Below are 18032 nucleotides of genomic sequence, written 5' to 3' on the forward strand. Positions count from 1 at the left end.
ATATTTTTATATTTTTACTTTTATTGTTAGTGTGTTATATGTGCTATTTATCTAATTTATTCCAAAGTCATGAGGATATTCTCCTCTTTCTCCAAGTTTTATTATTTTACTTTTGCATATAGATCTGAAACCCATACAGAACTGACTTTTTCATCAATAGGGTTAAATAAGTGTCAAGATATATTTTTTCCATAGGGCTACTCAATTGATCTAGCACTATTTTTTGAAAAATCTATCTTCCCTTACCGTACTGTGATGTCACATATGCCGTAAGTTGGTCAATGCTATATAGATAGAGACCTTTGAGTTCATTTTTTTTTTAGATTTTTAAAATTTACTTGAGAGAAAGAGAGTGAGCCTGAGCAGGAGGAGGGGCAGAGGGAGAGAGAGAGAATCCTCAAGGAGATTCCCTGCTGAGTATGGAGCCCAATGCAGGGCTCAACCTGAGATCATGACCTGAGCTAACGTTGGAGGCTTAACGGATTGAGCCACCCAGGTGCTCCAAGACCTTTGACTTCTAAAAAACTATACTCTAAAGTTTCTCCCTTTCTCCAGAAATAGTGAAAAGGAAAAGAATATGGGAATTCGCAGGGGGTGGGGTGGGGTGGGAGGTGAATAGCAAACTAGTTGCCCTCAGTGCCTACACAAGATTAATATATTGAGAAATTTTCATATAAAAATCTGAATTTTCAGATTCTCTTTCAAAATTAAATAATCTAGAAACATTGAGCACAAATGTCTACGTAGCACAAATTGGCTGGAGATGAATAACAGCCAAGCCCTTCTAATTGAATATGGTTTCCACATAAGCACAGTTGCCTTCATTCCCCACGTGCTACATTCATTTATATTATTTATTTACCTTACTCTCCACCCATATTTCTGATGCCAAAGACAGTGGTAGAGAATTTCTCTGTGGCTTTTTAGCTCATTTATCATCATTGAAAGATCTGAGTACCTGTGGATTTTGGCCCAATCCAAATAACTTTCTGGGCTCATTGACAGATATGTAGAGTGGAGGGGATTCTCCTTTGATAACCAAAGGAAAATGAGATGGCTTGCATAAACTAAATGCAATAGACTAGGGCTTAGTCCCAGCAGTCAAGTCATCCATCCAGGCAGAAATCCCATCCTCTCATTTGTCTTTTTGGCAAATGTGTTCTACGCTCCCTGCATAATGCAAATAAACTTCTACTTTGTATTATCCTAACATCCTAAATAAATTTAAAAAATGTCTGCCCAATTTTAACACACAAATACACTGTAATAATGCTAATATGCAAGGGAAATTTTTTCAAAAAGTTGTTTTTGAAACTTAGCAATTGTAATAACATTGGAGGATGACAGATACTGACTATACTTATTATGGTGAGCAGTAATGTATAGAATTGTTGAATCACTATGTTGTACATCTAAAATTAATATAACATTGTATATCAACTATACCTCAATAACAATTTTTTTAAAAGATGCTTATCATTAATATTTATAAAAATGCAAATCAAAGCCAAAATGAGGTAACACTTTATACTCACTATAAGGGTGATCAAAGAGATAACACACTGTAACTCATCATAATTAGCACTCATAATAATCAGCTTCTAACAAGAAATCCCTCTTCTGAACAAATGCATTCAAAATTCAATATAATAGTATTATTTCTAAGTATCTGTATGTCCCCCCATGACCACACTAATGGTAAGTCCTTTAAAGAAAGGGACTATGTCCCATTTATATCTCTACATCCACTGCTGAGTACATTGGTTCATATTGTGTAATCAATAACTGTTTGCTAAACTAAATGCAAAAGTGTTGCTAAATGTGAATTTGTTGATTGAAATAGTTATTTCTTTTTTTAAACTAAGTTTTGCTTTCTGATTAAAAATAATAAATGTTTATGGGGCGCCTGGGTGGCTCAGTCATTAAGTGTCTGCCTTCAGCTCGGGTCATGATCCCAGGGTCCTGGGATCAAGCCCCACATCGGGCTCCCTGGTCGGCGGGAAGCCTGCTTCTCCCTCTCCCACTCCCCCTGCTTGTGTTCCCTCTCTTGCTGTGTCTCTCTCTGTAAATAAATAAAATCTTAAAAAAAATAAATAAAATAAAAATAAAAATAATAAATGTTTGAACATTATAAAGTGAATAAGAATTTTAAAAATCTATTATTTCACCCTCTAATTAAAACTATGAATATTTAGTGCATTTACATCTCAATTTATATGTATGATGTAGACTCCACTGTACACCTAATTATTTTTCAGTAAGCTCAAGTCCCATTGATAGCAATGAAGATTTAGACTTATCAGGTAACAAGCAACCAACCAAAGTCAATTATCAAAATAATCTCACCATTGTACCTCTCAGGACAAGTAACTGCTCCTATGCGGCAATAGCCCCCAGGTAAACAGATATATCTATTTGGATCTATACACTTTTGTCTCTTTTTAGTTGCTAAGACCAAGTCATCAAGAAGTGCAATCTGTACTTGAGAGGTTCCCAAGTCAGCAGGCTCAACTTGATCATCTTTATTTACAAGTCAAGATTATCTCCTTGTGACCTTCTTCTATGGCTTCTGTTTAAATCCCTTCCAACGCCCTTTGCAAGCCCTCCAACAAGTTGGGACTAGTTATGCTACATGTTGTTTCTCCTCTAATAACCACTGACTTCATTTCCATTGGCTTTTCTCATAGTATCACCAACATGAACAATATCATATCATTTACATGAGAAAGAGACTGCTACAAAAAAGGCAACTGAAGATGGTACTAATTCATTTCAGACTTTGTTGGGATCTTCATCTACTTGTCTATTCCTAAATTTGATGTGTGGCTTAAGATTTGTAGTTGTAAGTATGAAAATATGATCTTCCTTCTTTTTCATGTAAAGCTGTTGGTCAGCCATGCAGATTTTCTCTTTGTATAGATGACTATGGCATTCTGCACTTAGACTCCCAAAAATTCATGTTTTTGTGATTGTTATTTTTGGGAGTTTGAACTAAATATGATTTTTTAAATTTTTTTAAGATTTTATGTATTTGAGAAAAAGAGAGAGAGAGAGAGCATGAGTGGAGGGAGGGGCAGAGGGAAAGAGAGAAGCAGACTCCCCACTGAGGAGGTTGCCTAACTCCAGGATCATGACCTGAGCTGAAGGCAGACGCTTAACTGACAGAGCCGCCCAGGTGCCCCTAAATGTGATTATTTATCATATTATATGAGTATCCATATGTTTCACAATGTAGTACCATTATTTTTTTATGACATCATGAATTTTGAATTTAAAGATCCTATTATATTTGTATATATAATGTGCTTATAGTTAATAACAACACTAATTCTAAGTTTTAAGGTAGATATGATTTTCTATTCCTTAGGGAAAAAGAAAAAAAAGGTTGGATGTATTATTTAATTTTTGTTGCTATATATCTTAACAAATTTGATAGTAGAAAGCTAAGCCCCCCCAAAAAAATTTGGGAAATGAAAGACTGAAATAAAGAGGGTCCTAAATTGTTCTCCATAATAGTATATAATGAAGTTTAAGCTTATTTAGGGAACCCACTGTTACCCCCTCGGTGTTCCCAGATTCATGTTCAAGATGCTTGAGGAATGAGAATCCCAGACAAGGCAACAAGAGGGTGAGAACCAAAAGCTTTATTGAGCAGAAAGACTCCCATACAGGAGGGGCTTAGGGGAGCTAAGCCCCAGCAATGGAGTTGTCTAGGGGTTTTCAGGAGTCTTATCTGGGCAGAGGACAGAGTTCATGGGCTGCCAGTGACAATTTCCCATTGGTTCATTTAGGGACTTTTCTATATAAGACTGTGGCACCAGTGACCCAGTGGACATAGTGTTATGTCCTAGCTTCCTGTTATCTGGATCCATTGTTGGATAGACTGGAACAGTCTATTTTCAACCACTTTGTCTCCGTTAGACCCCTTGGTGGTTTCTTTGTTCAGTTGTTTGTTGGGTTTTAGGCATGTAAGCGTTTGATCTGCAGATGTTTCCTGAAGATGTTGGTGCAACCTTGCTCAAGTCAGTTCCCTGACTACCTATTAACTGCTTAACTCCTATCACTGTAAGAAAGGAAATAGGAGCAAAAGACACAGTGATGTGGAGGAAGCCTGAGGCTGAGTGAAAAAGCATGGCGAGGGAGGAATACTTGATGGTTAGAACAAGAAATTGGAACAAAAAATGACCATTAGAACATGACACAGGAATTTCCAGAAATAATAAATAAGAGCTAAAGGAATTTTATTTATATATTGAAATAAAATGTTAGGGTAGAGCCTTTTTTCTCTTCAAGTGTTTTCACATGCAGAAGTTTCAGCATGTCCAGCCTCTCTCCTTACCTTGAAGAAGTAGTGAGGTATGTTACATGAGTGGGAGAAGAAACTGAAGAAGCTCATCTCAGTCAACACCCCATTCTTCTTGGATCTGCCAGCATGCTGGGAGGATTCTTGGAGGAGCTTCCCTTCTAATCAAGTGGACAGCTTAACCAGACAGGCCAACAGTTGCCTGATGCTACTTATAGCTTAATTGGCCTCACTCAAGAGTGCACCATGCAATTAGTGAGTATGCTAATCTACCGTCATCCTCCAATAACATTCTTATCCACAATAAGGTGATATTTTGGCATTCATCTCTCTGTCTCTCATCTCAGTATTTTAATATTATTTAATAGATATTATTTATTAAATCCTACAAACCTCACACAAGTTTGACTGCCATGAACTTTGAAGAGTAGATGAAAGTTAGATTTTCAGGACCTGTCCCCAACTGCCTCCCCCCCCCCCCAAAAAAAGAAACGAAATCTGCAGAAAGCAAAATTTCTGGTGTCCTGTAGATAGTTGTAGTGAATGAAAATCACTCTATTTTAGTAAATGAGGGAGGGTCATTTTTGACTTTGACTTTGGAGGGTCACTGGGTATTTATACAAAAGAACTGAAATGATGATCTTGAAGAGATACTTATATTCCCATGTTTATTGCAGCATTATTCACAATAGCCAAGATGTGAAAAAACCTAAACATCTATCAATGGATGAATGTATAAAGGAAATGTGGTATATTCATACAAAAGAATATTACTCAGCCTTTGAAAAGGACATCCTACCATATACAACAACATGGATGAATCTGGAAGGTGTTACGCTAAGTGAAATATGCCAGACACAGAAGGACAAATACTGCATGATTCTACTTAGGTGAGGTGTCTAAGATAGTCAAACTCACAGAAGCAGGAAATAGAATGGTAGTTACCAGGGAGAGGGGAAATGAGGAGTTGATGTTAAACAAGCACGAAGTGACACTACCTGGATCAGGTGATCAAGGCTACCAACAACATTGATAAGTCATATTAATAGTGTGTATGCTTGATAGGATGAGGATTTTGGAACCTTATCTTTGTGATCTTCCTCCCTAAAATTCATAATGCCTGTTTTACTATGATAAAAAAAAAAAAAATCACACAAAACCCAGTTGAGAGAAATTCTACAAAATATCTGACTAGTATACCTCAAAACTGTCAAGGTCATCAAAAACAAGAAAATCTGAGAAAATGTTACAGCCTGAAGGAGCCTAAGGAGACATGATGACTAAACGTAATGGGGCAGCCTGGATGGGATTCTGGGCCAGAAAAGGGACATTAGGTAAAAACTAAGGCATATTTCTCATCCTCTCACCCTGCTGCAGCAACACCCCTTACTTAAAGCTCCTTGTCTCTATGAAGTATCTAACATCTGTGCCTCTATCCTTACCATGCCTCAGCCTCAGAGAACCAAGTTATACCCTGGGCAAGGTGTAACTTCCCCTACAGGGAAGTCTGCCTTTCTATACCAGCATCTCTGTTCCTTCAGCACCTATGCAGTCTCCAGTGCTGGGATTAGCCTGGATAGTCTCCTGAAACAGGTGCTGTAGTGATTCCTCCCCTGCAGCAGGGCTTGTAGGGACTGGTAGGAACAAGAAGGTCAAGATGCCCTCTCCAGGAAGTTCGGCTAGAGCTTGTCCCTACCCCAGTGGCAGCTGCGCTGGGTTCAGGTCCAGGGGCTTCTGTAGCAGTTGTGCAGGTGAAGGGCCTCAAACTAGAATCAAGAGCTTCACATTTGTTCACCCCAACATTTTTCCCAGTTAAACATTTGGAAGAAGTCTTCATCACAAAGGATTTTTAGGGCAGTGAAACTATTTTATATGATTACTATAAGGATGGATATATGTCATTTACATTTGTCTAGATCCACTGAATATACAACACCAAGAATGAACCCTAATGCAAATTATGGACTTGGAGTGATTTTGTAATCATTGTAGATTTATTAGTTGTCACAAATGTCCCTCTCTGGTGGGAGATGTTAATTAATGGGGGAGGCTATGCATGTCTTGGGAAAGGAGGTAGACAGGAAATCTCTATCTTCTCCTTGATTACCCTATGAGCTTAAAACTGCTCTAAAAAAAAAGTCTATTAAAAATAATAAATAAAGTAAAAAATAAAAGGACCTCACAAGGCTCCTTGAACAAAATTCCTCATAGTGGGTCTCTGCAAGGTCTGTCACTTTCAAGCCAAAGTGTCCTATTTTAGGACAAATATTTTGCAATCAGATTGCAAACTCATGGAGCCCCCCTTTAGTGCACTGCTTTCTGACTCCAGCCTTTGTATTACTCATGGAAAGCCTTACTTATTTCCTCTTGTCAGACCTCATATTCTTTTGTATTTCACCATATACCTTGATAGCTTATTAAACCCAGCACAGAACTATTAATTTCCCTCTTAGGAGTAGAGGGCAAATATTTATATTCCATTTTTTCTAGTTCAAAATTAGAAGCAGATAAGTCTCCATAAATGACATCCTTCCTTTCCCTCATTCATATTTGATCCTTAGCCAAGTTGTGAGGGATTGGCTCTATGTATAAATTTTATCTTAAATCTATATATTTATTTCCAGGAAGAGCCACTTACTCTGCCACTTCCCTATTCTAATTGGTTGTCATCTTTTACTTGGATAATTTATCGCCTCCAAACTGGGCTCTTCAATTGTTCTTACTAGACCCTGGGTATCTGTGAGCACAAAGCAGCAGTATCAAAATGATGTGGAAGTGTTGGATCAAGACGACTTTCCAAAAGCTGATGGTTGATTTGCACTTTAAAGGATCAGTAGAATTTGGTCAGATAGAAAATGGGTGGAAAGTATTCCAAGAAAAGAAAGTATGGGAAAGACTCACATGTAACATGGCATAATAAGGTAACAGTGGCCAGGTGGGGTTTCAAGGACTGAGAAGATGGTGACTCACTTGGGATTCTTGGAGAAGTCTCATAAGCAATGCAGACATTTGGGCTAAATGTGAAATACAATATTTGAAGTTCATTTTACCCTAGTTGGCATATTTCTTTCCATAATGTTGGGAAAGAATAGAAAATGCCAATTTAAATAAGGTTGTAGTTATCTAGAAATGTAAGTTTCCTTACTTAGATTTACTTTCTATTCCTGCACACTACAATGTACAACCATTTCATCTTCTCTTAATGAATTGTTGGTCCTTCAAAAGACAGATGAAATTTACATACCTGAAGAACAAGCAACCTATGATTCATTATATACCAGCTTTTGAGAAGGGGATATTCACCTTGATTTTAGCACTCTCTTTATAGTAAGAGTCACTTCAGAGCATTAATTTGGGGTCATGGTGATAGAGAGGGAGAAAAAGGGGGTGAATTTTAACATTTCTTAGGAGAAAATATCCTCCTATGGGTGTTTGGGTAGCTCAGACCATTGAGTGTCCGACTCTTGGTTTTGGCTCAAGTTATGATCTCATGGGACATGGGATCAAGCCCTGCACTGAGCTCCATGCTCAGCAGGGAGTCTGCTTCAGGATTCTCTCCCTCTGCTCCTTCTCTCTCTCTCTCTCAAATGGATAAATAAATCTTTAAAAAAAGAAAATATCTTCCTATATAATATAGAATATCAAAAGTGCATCAGAATCTCTGACTATTGCTGGAGTTCTTTATGCATTTAAAATTTAAGTCCACAGAAGTAAAAAATCTTTCTAAACCTGTGGCTCACAATTATGGAGGATTTTACCCATCAGGGAACACCTGGCTATGCCAAGAAGCATTCTTAATCATCCAGGAGATGCTATTGGCATGTAGTAGGTAGAAGACAGAGATGCTGATAAACATACTGACACGTACAGGGCAGTCCCTCGATATAAGACTTATGCAGCCCACAATGTCAATAGTTGCATTTGAGAAGCTCTGTTCTAGACCAAGCCTCTCATTTTACAGAAGATTAATCCAATGCCCAGAGAGAGAACATGCTTAGACCTCAGTCTCGCAGCTGAAGAGGAGTGGGATTCTTCCCACCTGCCTCCTGTGCACAAGAGATTATGCTATACATTAGAACTATTGGACCCAAACTGCAGGGAAGACATGGTTCTTCCACAAATCCAAGGACTTACCAACATGCTCACTAATTTCCTTTTATGGAGATGTTAAATCTCATTGCTTTCCCTCTGTGGAAAAAAAAAAGAAATACCAAGAAAGTGGTCTAATTTCAGGGGAAAGGAATAGCCAAGAGTTTTCTTAAATTAAGTTTCTTGAAGGAAACCAAAGAACTCTGAGAATATGGAGTTTTCTTCTGGGATATAAATAGAACTCATATGAGCCTTGGAGAATTTGAATCACCCACTCTTTGGCACCTAAAATTTCATTTGGCCAAACAGCATCTGTAGCGTATTAAAAAGAAAAAAACTATTCAGATTATATCACTCTCCTGCTTAAATTTCACCAATGGCTTCTCACTGCAATCCCAGTAAATCCCTGACTCTTTTTATCAGTGAGTACAAGACTGCACTTCTCACCATTCTGACCTTATCTTTTACTTCTCTCCCCTTTGTCTCTGCCTCAGGACTTTGAAGTTATTCTTCTCTGTAAAGGAAATGTTATTTCCCCAAGAGAATTCCTATTTAGATTCTTCTCATCATTCATTCAGGCCTTGGAAAAAAGTCAGCTCTTCAGAAAAGATCATCCTATTTAAAGAAAGTCACCCCTATAATTACTTATAGTCACCTCTTTATTCCCCTCAGAATGCTAAGAAAATCTAGAATTATTTAGATGTTGTTTATTTGTTGACTTTGCCTCCTCCTAGAATATAATTTCCAGGAGGGCAGGACTGTCTGTATCTGTCTTGTTCAGTGCTATATCCAGAGTATCTTCAGTAGCGTATGGCACTCAGTAAAACTCAACACATTTGTTAAATATATGAATGAATGAAGTCAATAACAACAGTGAGAAAAGGGGAAGAGATTTTAGCGTGAGACCTCAGGGGGAAAGAAAAAATGGTGAAGGGGGTGCACAACAAGTTCTACTTCCAGGCATAAGAATAATCAAATGAAGGGGTAAGAATGATTTTGTCAGGAGTGACAACAATAAGGAATCAGTCCTGAAACAACAGTCTAAACCAAGTACGATCTAAATTTTAATTAAAAAAAATAACAGTGAATATATGAATAGCAATAGGAGAGATATTGTTTAAGGATACAAACTTGCAACTAGTAGAAAAATAAGTCCTGGAGATCTAATGCATAGTATAGTGAATCTAGACAATATTGTATTATCATCATCAAACTTGCTAAGAGACTAGGTCTTAATTATTAATAATTATTGACGATGTGACATGACAGAGGTGCTAACTATCACTACAATGGCAGTCAGATTACAATATATGTCTATCAAGTCAACATGCTGTACACCTAAAATTTAGACAATTTAAAAATAAAAAGTGAAAACAATCTCTTCATTATTTTAAGATTTCCTATCCTTCTGTAACTTTTATTTTGCCACTTTCCCAGCTCCCAATGACTTGGGTTCCTCCTCTGTATACTTCATAGATAACACATCCTCATATAATTGTTGTTAGGATTAAATGGAATTTTAAATACAAGGGTATTATCACAAAGCCTAGCATCTAGAATTTAATAATTATCATTACTGTCAGTAGGTGACAGAGTTTATTAATGGTTCATTGCTATCTGCTTTAATTTAATTACTATCAATAATAAAACCACACAAGAAAATAAATTTAAGAAACCCACAAAGAATTGTGTGGATGTTTCAAGAACGGCAGCATAGGGAGAAATTAGGAACTGGTACATTCTTCCAAGCAGAGCCCCAGTGGAATATAATACAGATGGAAGATCTGATGATGGCAGCAGGTAGGCAAATCCCTGGGGCCTGTGGAAGGAGGAGGGAAGTGTAGAACAATGAACCCCTGGAGGTTGTAGAGATAAAAAAGGAGAGGAGATATTGAATTTGAGAAACTTTCCAGGGAAAGCAATAACCAGAATTGGAGCTAGCTCTATATTTGAAACAGAAAAATGAAGGTGGGGAGAAAAAAAAGGTAAAGTTAAAAATATTGCAAAGGTTTGAAATATAAAAGTTCCCTGTCTTTCTAATTCTTTCTTGAACTTTCCAATTTTTCAATATATTTGCATCTCCAGAGCACATGTGGTTTGGGTTTTTTTTCCTGTCTCTCTTTGTATCTGCTTCATTTTCTTCTTCCTTTTCCTTCTCCCTTCCCTCTGTCCCTTTCTATTTCTAGGTCTTTTTCATTCCTCATCTTTTTGACATTTTGAGTATGTTCTCAGATGGTTTCCATGGGGAATTACTAAAGTGAGAGCCACATTTCCTTTCTAGAGGCACTTCTAACATGAGCTTCATGTCTCCTTGTGATTAAAATAATTAATCTTCATTTGCTTCAAAACAGTCATGAGGCTATAAGTGTCTCCCACACTGTTGTAAACAACTTAAAGTAAAAGCGTGTGGTATTTGCTTTTCATCACCAGTGCTGGGTATCATGCCTGCCTGGCATATTTTCAGCATCTAATAAATAAAAATGTTAAAATGAATAAGTAGTATTTATTTTCAAAATAGCATCTAATAAAGGACCCAACACAAAATTTTGGAAAGAGAAACTATGGACATAATGAAATGGAAGCAAATGTATTCAATGGAATTCCTCTAAAGAATATCTTGAAAGTCACTTGCGAAAAAAGGTAGAAACCCAAAGGTACCTAACTATGGTCTCAAACCAATCCTAGGAGAGAAAAGAGAAGGAAATGGAGGGCAGCAGGGAGAATTGGTAGGAGTTGGGGTGGAGAAAACAATTTTGTGATCTACCTATGCAATGTATTCTCTTCCTTTGATCTTCCCAATCTCCAGTAAAATGAACTGATGAAATGCCCAGGTGGATCTTTTTTGGAAGCCAGGAAAGAACTAACAGACGGGGGAGGGGGGGGGCGGGGTGTCTAACTGACATTTGCATTATCTATTTGTGAAGGCAGATAAACAATGAAATTGCAACCAAACTCCCTGGAAATAAAAGGTGCAAATCAAAACCAGAATAAGATAATATTTTTCTAATCAATTAAAATTTAAAGCTATTACTGATTGATCTTTAGAGTATAGAAAGATGAACAGTCTCATATAATGGTATTGGAAATAAATATTGCTGTTGTTTGGGAAATAAGTAGACAAAATATATCTTGCTGAATATGTATGTTCTTTGGCCAGAAAAATATACTTTTGGAAATCTACACTAAGTAATTGAAAATTTAAAAAAAATAGTCATTCCACTTAAAATGTTAAAAATTGAAGCTACCTAAATGTTTAACTTTACAAATATAAATATATCGGGTGCATCCATTAATTTTATACAGTCATCATTAATGCTGTAAGAGTACACTTATCATGATGAATACTGAGTAATGCATAGAATTGTTGAATCACTCTATTATATACCTGAAACTAATATAATACTGCATTTTAACTGCACTGGAATTAAATTGTAAAATCACTTAAAAAATTGGAAAAAAGTTTTTAATGACAAAGAAAAGTGAATATTATTTAAAGGTACAAAAAAAGATAAAAAATTTTATATTGATTCTGAGCCTATATACACTGTTGGGGTTAATGTAGAGCATGAAATCAGCCATAATACCTGGCTTGCTAAAATGTAACACAGAGGCCGCTGGGGGTGAGGGAGGGTTTCGGAGAAGGGCGTGGGCCTTTGGAATGCCAAGGCCTGTGTGACCACTCTGCCGTTGGAAGGCCAGGGGAGTTACCTTCCCCCCCGCCCCGCCCCCCGCCCCGAAGCTCTCTTAGCCCAAACAGCCACCCTGTGATCTAAGAGATGTATGCATTATCCCTTAGGCTATGTTTAGTAGAACACGCAGATTAGCATATCTTATCTTTCCTATAAATCCTCTCAGCTTCTGTAAGACCCCTTGTCACACATCACATGCTTGAGAAACAATGATAAGGATATCCTGAAGGACCAATGAACGCAGGAGCAAAGAAGAGCAAAGGGTCTTCCTCTCTGAGCGTTGACCCCCTTGCCTTCTCCTCTCTTTCATGGCAAAGTTTGGAGTAATCTTTCATCCGTTGGTACAGGGATTGCTGACCATTCCCGGCAATACACATACATAAAAATGTGTACATATTTCTGTACTTTCTAAATTGTATACAATGAGCAACAAAAGAAACCAAGGATATAAAACTTTAAGTAGATTCACCCCTACCTGCCATCAGTTTATCCAATTGTTAAATAGTGAGTAATGGCCCTAGTCAGTGTAGAAGACAAATAATGCCCGCATCTTGGTTTCCAATAGGGGTAACCGTGCTCCTTGGAGAAATGACTGACTGAGGACCAGAGCAAAGAGTTAACAAGGTGAGCCTGGAGCATCTTGTCATGCTGGAAATTAAGGAAGTGCTAAAAAATTAAATAAACATAAACAAAAATATAAATAAATTTATGGGGGGTATATGAAAGGAACATAGGAGTTAACTAAAAGCTGACTCAATAGCCAAAGCTGGAACAATTTGAGAAACAAAATAAAGTAGTATTGGATTATAGCCCAAAGTATATAAAATAAATATCCATGAATTCATACTGATACAAATAAATAATTGTATAAGTAAATGAGAGAGATTAGATCAATATCCCTTACAGAAGAATTCAAAAAAAATTTATATAGATATTCAGCCCTCAAAAGGAATAGCGTATATCCATGGACCTTAAGTGTGAGCTGTGCAGAGTGACTTCCTTCCAAAGAGTTCAGTATGGAAAGGGGGAAAATGATGTACTTTCTAGTGAAGAAACTTGATAAATGCTACCTCTGTAGGTGATTATGATCAAATATATTTACAGTGAAAAATCCTGGTGAGAGCATGTATCCTTGTATGATGGGATGAAAATATCTCCTTTATGGTCTTCCCAACAAAAAACCACGACCCAAGTCTAATGAAGAGAAAAACATCAGACAAATTACAATAGAGGAGCATCCTAAAAAATATATGACCAATACTATGAAAAACTGTCAAGGTCATAAAAAATAAGGAAAGTCCAGGAAAGTGTCACAACCAAGAGGAGCATAAGAAAATGTGACAAGTAAATGCAATTTGGTATCTTGGATGGACCCTGGAACAGAAAAAGTACATTAGGTAAAAACTAAGGCAACCTAAATAAACTATGTACCTTAGATAATAATGTATTAATTATTGTATATCAATATTGGCTTTTTATTTTTAATTACCATATTAAGATGTTAATAATGGGAGAAACTGTATGCTGTTGCATTTCTATAACCAAAAATGAAGCAGCAGAAAGAGAAATCAAGGAATCAATCCCATTTACAACTGCATCAAAAATAATAAGATACCTGGGAATAAACCTAACCAAAGAGGTGAAAAGAGCTATACTCTGAAAACTATAAAACACTGATGAAAGAAATTGAAAATGACACAAAGAAATGGAAAGACATTTTATGCTGACAGACAGGAAGAACAAATATTAGTAAAATGTTTATACTACCCAAAGCAATCTACACATTTAATGCAATCCCTACTAAAATACCAACAGCTTTTCATAGAACTAGAATAAACAATCCTAAAATTTGTATGGAACCACAAAAGACCAAAGCAATCTTGAAAAATAAAAGCAAAACCGGAGGCATCACAATTCTGAACTTCAAGTTTTATTACAAAGCTGTAGTAATCAAAACAGTATGTCTTGGCATAAAAATAGCCACATAGATCAGTAGAACAGAATAGAAAACCCAGAAATGAACCCACAACTATATTGTCAATTAATCTTTGACAAAGCAGGAAAGAATATCCAATGGAAAATAAATGTTGTCTCTTCAACAGATGGTGTTGGGAAAACTCGACAGCAACATTAAAAAGACGGAAACTGGACCACTTTCTTACACCATACACAAAAATAAATTCAAAATGGATGAAAGACCAAAATATGAGACCTGGAACCATAAAATTCCTAGAGGAGAACACAGGTAGTAACCTCTTTGACATCAGCTATAACAACTTCTCCCTAGATAGATCTCCTGAGGCAAGGGAAACAAAAAAATAAACTATTGGGACCACATCAAAATAAAAAGCTTCTGCACAGCAAAGGAAACAATCAACAAAACTAAAAGGCAACCTACGGAATGGGAGAAGATATTTGCAAATGACATATCTGATAAAGGGTTAGTATCCAAAATATGTAAAAGAACTTACAAAATTCAATACCCCAAAAATGAATAATCTAATTAAAAATGGGCAGAAGACATGAATAGACATTTTTCCAAAGAAGACATCCAGATGACCAACAGACATGAAAAGATGTTCAACCTTTCTGATCACTGATCATCAGGGAAATACAAATCAAAGCTACAATGAGATATCACCTCACACCTGTTGGAATGGCTAAAATCAACAACATGAGAAACAATAGGTATTTGTGAGGTTGTGGAGAAAGGAGAATCCTCTTGCACTGTTGGTGGGAATGCAAACTGGTGCAGCCACTCTGGTAAACAGTATGGAGTTTCCTCAAAACATTAAAAATAGAGCTACCCTACCATCGAGCAATTGCTCTACTAGGTATTTACCCAAAGAATACAAAAGTACTAATTCGAAGGGATGTATGCACCCCTATGTTTATAGCAGCATTATCAACAATAGCCAAATTATGGAAACAGCTGAAGTTTTCAGACTGATGAATGAATAAAGAAAAAGTGGTGTGTGTGTGTGTGTGTGTATTAATCTTGCCATTTGCAATGACATGGATGGAGTTAGAGAGTATTATGCTAACCAAAATAAGACAGAGAAAGACAAATAACGTGATTTCACTCATATGTGGAATTTAAGAAACAAAACAAATGAGCAAAGGAAAAAACAAAAGAGAGGCAAACCAAGAAACAGACTCTCAACTGCAGAGAACAAACTGGATGGTTACCAGAGGGAAGGTGGAGGGGGGGAATGATAGGTTAAATAGGTGGTGGGACAAAGGAATGCATTTGTTGTAATGAGCACTGGGTTTTGTATGGAAGTGTTGAATTACTATACTGTACACCTGAAATTGATATTATACCGTATGTTAATTAACTGGAATTTAAATAAAAACTTAAGAAAAAAATAATGGGATAAACTGAGTAATAGGGGTCTATGGGAACTCTCTGTACTAACTTCTCAATTTCTCCACAACACAAACTCTTCTTAAAAAAACAACGTTTAATAAAAAAATAAGTGGTGATTTTATGTTGAAATTCTTTACCCAACTAAACTACCAAGTATGACACATCTCAAAAAAAAAAAAAAAAAAATCACCTTCCATATATAATTTCTTAAGAAATTCCTAGGGAAAAAATGCTTTACCAAACAAAGGGTGACAAATAAGAAAGAGGAAAAATAGAATCTAAGACACAAGAGAAAACAAAGCAATTCCTAAATTAATGGCATAAGAAAATCCTGAGAAGTCTGAATAGCCAGTGTAGATTTAACCCGAAGACAGAATATCAGTAGGCATAGCTTCAAAACAAATTTGATTTGTTACATTATATATATGCTTATACAGAGAAAAAATTTACATTCAAACCAAAGACAGTTATATAGGAAATTTAAAAACAATAAAAACATAGGCAATTATTATCTACAAGGAAAAGTTGCACAAAAAAGGAAATGTGTATATTACAAGAGTCATAATAATGTAAAAAAGTTCATTGACTTCAGTGAAAACTTATGAAAATGTTACCTAGAAGTAATAAATATATTTTGAATGTGGAAGAGGCAGATTGTATGAAGAGACTTTGGGGGAGCTATGTACAGGATTGTAGGGAAGCTAAATCTTTACCTTCCATAGCAGTAAATCAAAAGTTCTATTTATTTTGACTTTAATTTACTCTTCTTTTCCTAAATTCATAATGTTTAAATCATTAATTTTTAAGCTTTTCTCCTTTTTAAATATGGTCATTTAGTTTTTAAAATTTTCTTCTTAGTCCTGTTTTAACTGTATCTCAAAGTTTTTTTAAATCATATTTTAAAATTAGCATATAGGAAAAGGATGTTTTGTAGGTATCTAGGTCTACGTATTCTGACACACATATGAATTCACATAACAGCCACCATGATCAAGATATAAACAGTTCCATCACCCTAAGAATACTTCAACATGGTATCCTCCATTGTTCCTATCCCCCAAACTCACAACCTCTGGCAACAACTGAACTGTTTTCCATAGATGTGTTTTTATCTTTTTTTAAAAAAATGTCAAATAAATGGAATCATGAATTTTATAACATTATAAGGCTGGCTCTTTTCACTTACTACAAGCCTTTGAGATTCATCTAGGTTACTGCATGTATCAATAGTTCATTCCCTTTTGTTGCTGAGTAAAAAAGGAAGACAGAGTTGCCATCAACGAACTTTGGGAAGGCTAAGGATGGAGCAGATTTGGAGGACAAGACCAGTTCTTCAGTTTTATGTATGCTTAATTTTAGATGTTTATTTGCGATCCAAGTGGAGATGGAGAGTAAGCAGTGGCAAATTTGAGGCTATCTCCATATTTATCAAAAGAGAGAAACATACTCTTTCCATACATATGCATGTATGTATAGAATATATCAGGATGTATGGGCATATACTGTTTGAGGACTGAGTTCTGAGGCAACTGAAAGTTGAAAGGTCAATGAAAAAAAATAAATTAAAAAAAGACTGAGAAATAGTGGTCAGAAAAGTAGAAGGGAAGGGCGCCTGGGTGGCTCAGTTGGTTAAGCGACTGCATTCCGCTCAGGTCATGATCCTGGAGTCCCTGGATCGAGTCCTGCATCGGGCTCCCTGCTCAGCAGGGAGTCTGCTTCTCCTTCTGACCCTCCCCCGTCTCATGTGCTCTCTCTCATTCTCTCTCTCTCAAATAAATAAATAAAATCTTTAAAAAAAGAAAAGAAAAGTAGAAGGGAAAATAAGAAACTAAAGTCAGTGGGAATCTAAATCACTTGATTGTATCACAGAGGAAGAGATGTGTTAGTATCTGCTTACAAATCGAGAATTATAAGAACTGAAAACTGAGCAGTGGTTTCATCAATGAAAGCTATTGATAACTTTGACTAGAATTGATGGAATGATGGGGATCAAAATCTTTATTTTAGAGAGAATGGAAGGGGTGAAGATTGGAAACAGCAAATCGAATTTTGCTACAAAGGGATGTAACAAAATCTGGTTGTTACTGGTGGAAAAACTAAGATCAAAATAAGCTGTTCTGTTTTCCTTCAGATTGGAGTGTTACTGCATGTTTTCATGCTGATAGGAATAATGCAGTAGAGGAAGAAATTGGATAGTATCTAGAAGTTTAAAATGAATAATAGTAGGTTGTGTGTGTTATTCAGAAGATAGATAAAGCTTAAACTTAAATTATTTGCCTGTGAGAATAGAAATCAGGAGAGAGGTGGAGTAGTGTGGGACAAGTTACTGTTGTTTTTATTGTAACCCTTGTTAGAATAACAAGTATAAAAGTACAGGTTTAATCACAAAGCTGAGTTGAAACTGTATCTTGTTAAATCTGAATTGAAATGCCAGTGAAATGCAGCTTTCCTTCATAGTTATTTCCCACACAGCCTAATTAGTTTGGGTAGCCGAATCAACTGTTTGACCCCAAGATTAGAACTGTAACCCTTCTTAAATTTTGCATAGTTAGTATCATCTATTGGATTGAGATTTTCTAGT

Source organism: Phoca vitulina, unplaced genomic scaffold (assembly GCF_004348235.1).
Source record: "Phoca vitulina isolate PV1807 unplaced genomic scaffold, GSC_HSeal_1.0 scaffold3, whole genome shotgun sequence".
In the NCBI taxonomy this organism is placed as follows: Eukaryota; Metazoa; Chordata; class Mammalia; order Carnivora; family Phocidae; genus Phoca; species Phoca vitulina.